The 6885-nt window shown below is 35.8% G+C and overlaps 2 pseudogenes; both read right to left on the bottom strand.

Annotated features, from left to right (window-relative positions):
* LOC104709379 lies at positions 304 to 1478 on the bottom strand (annotated as a pseudogene).
* Positions 5315 to 6493, bottom strand: LOC104706854 (annotated as a pseudogene).

The raw sequence follows: 6885 nt of genomic DNA, 5'->3' as shown, positions 1-6885 counted from the left end.
TGTAATAATAAATTTTAGATTTTAGTTCTATTATTTAGTAAATTCAATTTTCTAATTAGACTTCGCAATGATTTAAAATAAAATTTTCTATATCTTTTTGAAATTTTTCTGGCAGGCAATTAATTATTTAGTAGTGTCTATGTTTAGAATGTTTCATTCACCATGTCAACATTGCCCAACTAAAGAACCTTCAGGTCCCAAAACTATTTTCTAAAGAAAATGAAAAGGCAACTAGACATAAACCAAAAAGTGTAAAAATCTCTTAAGAAACACCACAAAAGGAATGCAGAAAGAAACAAATCATCAAGACGGAAGGAACAATCGAGCATCCTTGAGCTTTAAGTTGAAGAAACCCAGGAAACGTTTGAGGGTCTTTGTTGCGATGTTGAACACACATAAGTCAAGGCATGAACGTTTCTGGAAAGAGAAACAAGCATGGCGAGTGCGAGAGAAATAGATAGAGTGTGGTTGGATACCAAGGTCAGGATTAGCAGGCACGGTGGTACCCAAATCCAGAAGCAGAGCCTCATCACCTAAGGAATCTACCTCAACAAGCATGTTGTACAAACTATTACCCGGGAATACATAACGGTTCTTTTTATAAAGAAGAAACATCCAAGGCCTTGAAGACTCGGAAAAGATGCTCATGACAACCAAAATTTCTCCTGATGGTCAAACAGCAATGTTATAGCGACACTCATCATCATGATAATTTAATTCAATCGGAGGACCTGGCAAACAAAATGGTGATAAAATATTCTTGAAACCGTCTTGTCCAGACGAATCAAATGTGAGTTTTCGAATGTGATTACTAGTCGTTAAGACGTAAATACTGTCACCACGAGGTAGTAGTATCATATCAGACACGTCTCGTAAGGCAAAGCGTGCTGGAATCTCACGGTAATGATCTTCCCCATTCTTGCAAAAGGCTAAATACTCAGTCATATACTTGCGGACTATATTCTTATGGAAGTACCATACAACAACGAACTCTTCCTTCTTCTTGTCTACCCACAAAAGACCTCTCAGATTTCTCGCTTTCTGGATGACACAGCGATGGGTTCCTACCTCCTTGAATGTTTTATCTCCGACCCTCTAAAGATTATGTTGGCAACCTTTGATCGACTCTAGAGGTGGAAGATCAATCTTTTTCTGGCTAAGTACATCTATAATTTAGAGATTGGATTTAGAATCCAGAACCAAGAACAGTTACCTGAGTTTGCCAAGAATTTAATATTTGGTAAGTCTCTCTTCGTTTTAAAAACCCTAGCTTCCTCCGGGTGGTATAGACGACAATCACCACTCTCTAGAAACATAATAAGCAATGGAGATCCGCTTAATCGAGGCGAGGTTTGTTTCGAACATAAATACCAATTCGAACATACCATCTTAGCGCGGTGGAAATAGACAAAACTCAAACGTCGCAACACAGATCTTAATATGTCCATAGGAAGATCCGACCAACGAACATCGGCCATTATTAGGGTTAAGGAGACAAAGGGTGGTGTAGAAGAATGTGTTGCTGCTGAGATCGAGTTCTTGAGTAGAAATGCAGAACTAGGGTTTTTTCAAACAATATGCGATTCTGTAGAATGCGTAAAGCATTTGGGCCTCTCGTAAACAAGCCCAACGTACGGCATGAAAGAGTCAAAAGATTAGGTTTTGTAAAGTCATTTTATAAAACTTGCCTCTTTTATACTAATATATTAGGCTATTGGTTTAAATGAAACAAACTAAGTGAGAGAGAAGTCTTAGTTTTAAATATTGAAGCTTAATTGATTGGTTTACATGAAATGGTAGTGATAACTGGTAAGGATTGTAATGTCTCTAATGTTACCGATCATAAGACTGTGTATTACAAAACAAAGGCATTCGAAATCACGTTTGTACTGTCATCTTGTACCTCCTCTATTTGTAATGCTAGTTTTCGTAACACCATTATTTATACTGCTATCTTTTGTACCATCGATCAAAATTTAGTACTGCAACACTGTTTGGTATTTCACCAATTATGGAAGATTTATAACTTTTGACCCAAAAATACAATATACTGTATAAAACTTTGTAATAAAGAAAAAGTGTTGATAAAAAAAAGTTATGTATGTCCTTCGTATACATGTCTAGAAAATCTTAAAAAATTCAAAATTCTTCATCTAAATTTTTAAGTTTTGATAAAACTATGGAGTCTTCATCACAATTCACAACGATAACTATATCTTCTTTTATAAATTTCTCAATTATATGTAGCATGCAAATTTTTCTTCATATTTCGAAAATTTGTTCAACAGTGCAACCTAGATTTATATGAAAAATGTTATATACGAAGGGTAAGGTGAAAGTTTTATGCTATATTTTTATGCAATACACCAAAAAGAGAGAAAAAAATATTAAAAAGGCTAAACAAGACATAGAACTAGAACAAAAAAACAAGAGAAAAAAGTGTGGAAATTTAAAAACACCAAAATCAAATACCGGATAAACCATTGAGCATCTTTGAGCCTTAAGTCGATGACATTGAGACCGGGGAAGCGTTTCTGTTCCATTGTTGCAAGATTGAACACACAGATTAATATATCATGGTTTTTAGGTGTTTTTAGTCATGATATAAGTTTTATTTATAGAGTCTTTTTGGTATTTTTAGAGTCTTTTGAGTTTTTATAGGATTTAGCATGGATGAGAGCATAATGAAGCTAAATAGGAGGATTTGGAGCACATTCAAGCACTGAGGCTAAGCTGTGAAGTTGGGCGACAAGTTCAGAGACTTGCATCGGTCGATGCAAGTGATGGAATCGATCGATGCTGGGCCAAAGAAGAAATCGGAAGTTTTCCCATAAGTTTTGAAGATTTACAGAATTGCCCCAAAGTCTTCCATATTTGCATCATTAGTCCCTGGACGTTTTTAGGAATATAAATAGGATTTTTGGGTCATTGTTTAGACCTAAGTTATTTTCTAGCAAGCTTTATTTTCTAGCAATAGATAGCATTGAGAAAACCCTGAGAGATTTTAGAGAGTTTTTGGAGAGAAGAATCAAGACTCCTTCCAGAGAAGATTCAGAACTTTTTTTCTTCTTCCTTTAATCTCTCAATGCTATCTATTTTATTCATGACTTGTGTTCTTGCAATTATGTCTGAGTAGATCTGCTTGTTAGGTTTAAGGTTTCTCATTAGGGATTTCATGGATTGTCAGATTGATTAATTGTTTGGATTCATTATATTTCTTGTTCTTCACCATAGGTTGTTCTTAATGTTAGATCTTTGATTAGTCATTTGGATTTAGATCTTAGGATTATTGATTGATATGAGAATATAATTGATTTTCTTGACAAAAACCTTTGGTGAGCAAAATACCTATTTACAAAGAGATTTGATTTAGGGATTTTGTGAACTTATCTAAACTTGATTTTATTGCTGGTTTTTAACTTGAATTTTGCAAAGAGATTTGGATTTTCGGGTTTTAAAACTTAGATAATATTTACAGTGAGAACTGATTTATTTTACAATTGTGTTTAGAGTTCAAGAAACGGTGCTTAATTATTGAATCCTGCTTGTTTAATTAATTGATCTGCTTTTTCATGGTTTCTTGAGAATTTCCCTATGCCTAGCGTTTAATCCTTCTGAATTTACAACTCTTTTATTTTCTGTTTTTGTATTGCTATTTAAATTACAATTTTGGTTTAGCATAATTAAAAGATCATTAAATCTATTGTGTGATCTAGAGTCCTTGTGGATATGATCCCTAAGTACTACAATTGATCTCTTAATTTGAGAGAGTAGTTCAGGGTTAAATTTGAGCATATCACAGATGTCCTGGCATGAACGTTTCAAGCCACAGTTATGGACATGGTCATGATTAGGTGAAATAGATGTAGTTTGGCTCGATACCAAGGGTATGGTCGGCTGGCATGGTGATATCCAAATCCAGAAGCAGGGTCTCATTACCTTGAACATTGAGTTCCGAAAGCCTGGATTAGAATCCTTATAGAGACGGAACATCCTATATCTTCTTACATTGTAAAAAAAGTTCTGAACCAATAAAACCTCTCATGATGTTGTAACAGCAATGTGATTGCTAACACTTGCTAATATGTATTCAATTCATTGTGTCCAACTGTCCATACTTAATGAAAATGTATCACTGTTGGACACGTCCATGAAACCTTCTTGTCCAAAAAATTTTAGTCTTCGAATGAATTGATACAAGTTGATATATATATAGACTGTCACCACCATGTCCATAAGCCCTGTAAGTTCAAGTCAAGATTGCTTCGTGTTGGAATGTGACTATAATGATCTTCCCCGTCCTCTTCTATAGAGATTGGAACGAGAATCTAGCACTAGGAACCAGTTTCCTGAGTTTGCCAGGAATCGAGTCCCTGAGAAGTCTCTCTTCGACTCTTCGTTCTGTAAATTCTAGCTTCCTCCGGGTTGTACAGAGCACAACCACCATCCTTTGGAAACAGAATCAGCCACGGAGATTTGGTTTTCGGATCAGCAATTGTTTCAAACATGAATACCAATTCGAGCACACGATCTTAGCGCGGTGAAAATCTGACAAAACTCAAACGTTCCAACATAGAGCTCAAGATTTCAATAGGGATCTCCGACCAGCGGCTAAAACTAGAAGTCTCCATAAGTTTTTATATCGAACAAAATTTAGCTGCAAAACTGAGAAATAGACCATCAGAGGTAATATATAACAGAAGGAATCAAACGAGCAAGAGAAGGTGTCCCTGGTTACACCATTTCTGCTGTACGTTATCATTCAAATTAGACAACAGTAAAAAATTTGCAGCAGAACATTAATACAAGAATCTGTCCAAAAAAAATAACAGTAATTTCAGAACCCTGATTAAAGAAAATGCAATCCCTTCATTTTTCCTCTGATTCAAACTAATCTCAAATTGGATTTTTTTTTTTTTGTATGAACTCAAATTGGATTATTGGTATGTATATTACAGTATCTAGAAAATTATTGCAGAAGCTGGCTGAACAACTAACCTCTCCATACATAAGATCTCACACTTGGTATCACCATGCATGTTCGCGGTGCATAGTTACTGATTCCGCAAAAAAAAAAAAAGGCCAATGACAACGTTTTTAGATAGAATAAATTAAAGTAATGCGAGTAAAAATTGCAAAAAAAAGTTTTCAGTGTTATCAGTGTCTATGAAGAATTGACTTGATTTATGATGTTTTTAGTCACCATGTCCAGAATATGTTTCAAAGCATATTTTTTTATACATAGAAAATAAAAAGAATTATAAACAGAAGAGAAAAATTGTGAAACTCTCCAAGAAAAGAAAGCAAATCAAGATCATGAGGGGAGAAACCATCAAGCATCCGTGAGCTTTAAGTTGGAGAGACCAGGGAAGCGTCTGAGGTTCTTTGTTGCAAGGTTGAATACACATATGTCCAGGCATGAAGGTTTTTTGCCTCGTTTAAAAGTACGGTCATAACGGGTGAAATAGATGGAGTTTGGTTCGATACCAAGAGTATGGTCAGCAGGCACGGTGATACCCAAATCAAGAAGCAGTGCCTCATCACCTAGAGAATCAACCTCAACAAACGGGATACGGTTTTCAATAATACTAGCGGGGTCTTGATTTGGATACCTTTTGTATAGACGGAAGATCCTATGCTTTGTTCTTCCACAAAAGATGTTCTCGACCAACAAAACCTCTCCCGATATTGTAACAACAATGTTAATGCTAACTGTTTTTTTATCACCACTCAGAGGATGAAATGGTACTAATCTATATTTCATGGACGAACCTTCTTGCCCAAACAAATCCAGTTTTTTCATACATTGATGATAACTCATTGTAACGTAAAGACTATCACCACCACGCTCGAGTACCACCATATCACATAGGCCTGGTAACCAGACGCCTGTTAGAATCACACGGTAATGATCTTCTCCGTTCTTGCAAACGGCTATATAGTGAATCATACACAAGTTACTCTTATTGAAGTACCACACTACGACGTACTCGTCTTTCTTCTCATCTAACCATAAAAGACCTCTTAGATCTTTCGCATTATAATGCATGACAGCTGATGAGGAATATCTTACCTCCTTGAATTTACTATCTCCGATTCGTTCAAGACTATAGTAATCACTCTTCATTGACTCTAGAGGTGGAAGATCGATCTTTTTCTCGCTAAACAAATTTATGATATAGAGCTTGGATTTAGAATCTATAACAAGGAATCATTCACCTGAATTTGCCAAGAATCGGATCCCTGAAAAATCTCGTTTAGTTTTGTAAACCCTAGCTTCATCCGGGTTATACAGAGCACAAACATCGTTCTCTGGAAACAGAATCAGCAATGGGGGTCTTCTTTTACTGAGCACCGTTTGTTTCGAACACGAATACCAATTCAAACACACAATCTTAGCGCGGTGTAAGTCCACAAAACTCAAACGTTCAAACACGGATCTCAAGATGTCCATAGGGAGGTCCGACCAGAAGCCAAAATTAGGAGTCTTCATGCTTTTATCATACAAAGTAAGCAAACGAGCGAGAGAATGTAAATATGGTTATCACTTCAACTTTGCGTTGTCAACTCCAGTCAGACAAGAAAAAATCGTTCTAATGCAACCGCTACATATAAGAACTGATCGAGAACCCTAAGATACCAATCGAGACAAAGGAACAAAAACAAGCTGGGAGAAGAACAAACCTTGTAATTTTAAGAAATAACCTCAAAACACAGAAGATACTGAATCCGCAATTACTGTAATGAAGTGATGATCAAAGAACTCAAACTTGTCTATGCTTCTCGTCCTTAAGTAGAGAGAGATGGTTTTTGTTTTTTTGGTAGAAAGAAAGACAGAGATGATTAGGACGGTGCGTTTTGTTTTGCCAAAAAAAAAAAAGGATA

This window comes from Camelina sativa, chromosome 8 (assembly GCF_000633955.1).
Source record: "Camelina sativa cultivar DH55 chromosome 8, Cs, whole genome shotgun sequence".
NCBI classification, from domain to species: Eukaryota; Viridiplantae; Streptophyta; class Magnoliopsida; order Brassicales; family Brassicaceae; genus Camelina; species Camelina sativa.
Note: the sequence above shows the minus strand (reverse complement) of the source record. Positions and strands in the feature narration are given on the sequence as shown.